The sequence below is a fragment of the Epinephelus moara genome, chromosome 12 (assembly GCF_006386435.1).
Source record: "Epinephelus moara isolate mb chromosome 12, YSFRI_EMoa_1.0, whole genome shotgun sequence".
Taxonomy (NCBI): domain Eukaryota; kingdom Metazoa; phylum Chordata; class Actinopteri; order Perciformes; family Serranidae; genus Epinephelus; species Epinephelus moara.
In genome coordinates this window covers 1,108,504-1,109,507 of record NC_065517.1, presented here as the reverse complement: position 1 = coordinate 1,109,507, position 1,004 = coordinate 1,108,504, and positions in this window count along the sequence as shown.

Sequence of the window (1,004 nt, the reverse complement as noted above, 5' to 3'; positions counted from 1 at the left end):
CAGAGGTATAAATTAGCATAGCTAACACAGTGCATGTACAGGTATGGGTAAGAGGCACTAAGCAATATCAAGAAAACAATTATTTGCTTAATTTTCGACCGATTTCCAATCGGTCTGATGTGTTAAAAACTTCACACATGTAGCTATGATACAGAAGGCTTGGATACATTAAAAATGCCGGTTTTACTACCCAAATACTTTATGTTAACAGCAGTTTCCACGTTCTGCTTGTTTGCATGTTCTACTCAAATGCAATATGTAATAATAATAATAATAATACTGATATAATACTGAATAATAATGCTGACCAAAAAAGTTATCCCACAATGTTAGCTAAAGTTACCTACCATTCAAATCGGTCCACGGAGGCTATATTTTTCTTCAGTTTCATTTTATGGTGACACCGGTTGCACTTGACCTTCCCTCTCAGTATTTTTTTCTTTTGGAGCCATTCAATTAGTTTGAGGTGTTTCTTTGTGGGTTTTTTGCCTTCTGTCAGCTCTCTCAACTTGGTTGCTAACTTTAATGCGCCCGCGCGTGCAGCCTGTTGCAGTCGCTCCTGCTTGTTTTCTCGGTTTTCTTACTTTTTTGCTTTATTAAGTTTGGTATTTGTGCTGGCTTTTTGTGATTGTCATTTTGAAACTGCGCCCTCTCAAAACATGCTGATTGAGAGAGTTGTGCTCGTTTTCCTCACCCTGGAATTACTTATTTCATTCGGACCCGGCAACATTGCGCAACAACTTCATGGCCGCATTGTTTACTCCAGAGATCAGCTGATCGCGCTGAGGCTGGCCGGCTTGGCGGCTGGAACATCGGAGATACCAGCTAAACTGTGGAGGAAAACACACAGAGGATGCAGGGGAGAAAGTAAACAGTGGGGGAAAAAAGCAGGGTTGAGACAACGGAGGCTTATGGAGAAGAGAAGATATAAGCCGTGTCTCCCCTCTCTCATCATGGGCAACGTGAGGTCACTGGCAAATAAGATGCTCGAGCTGACAGCGGTC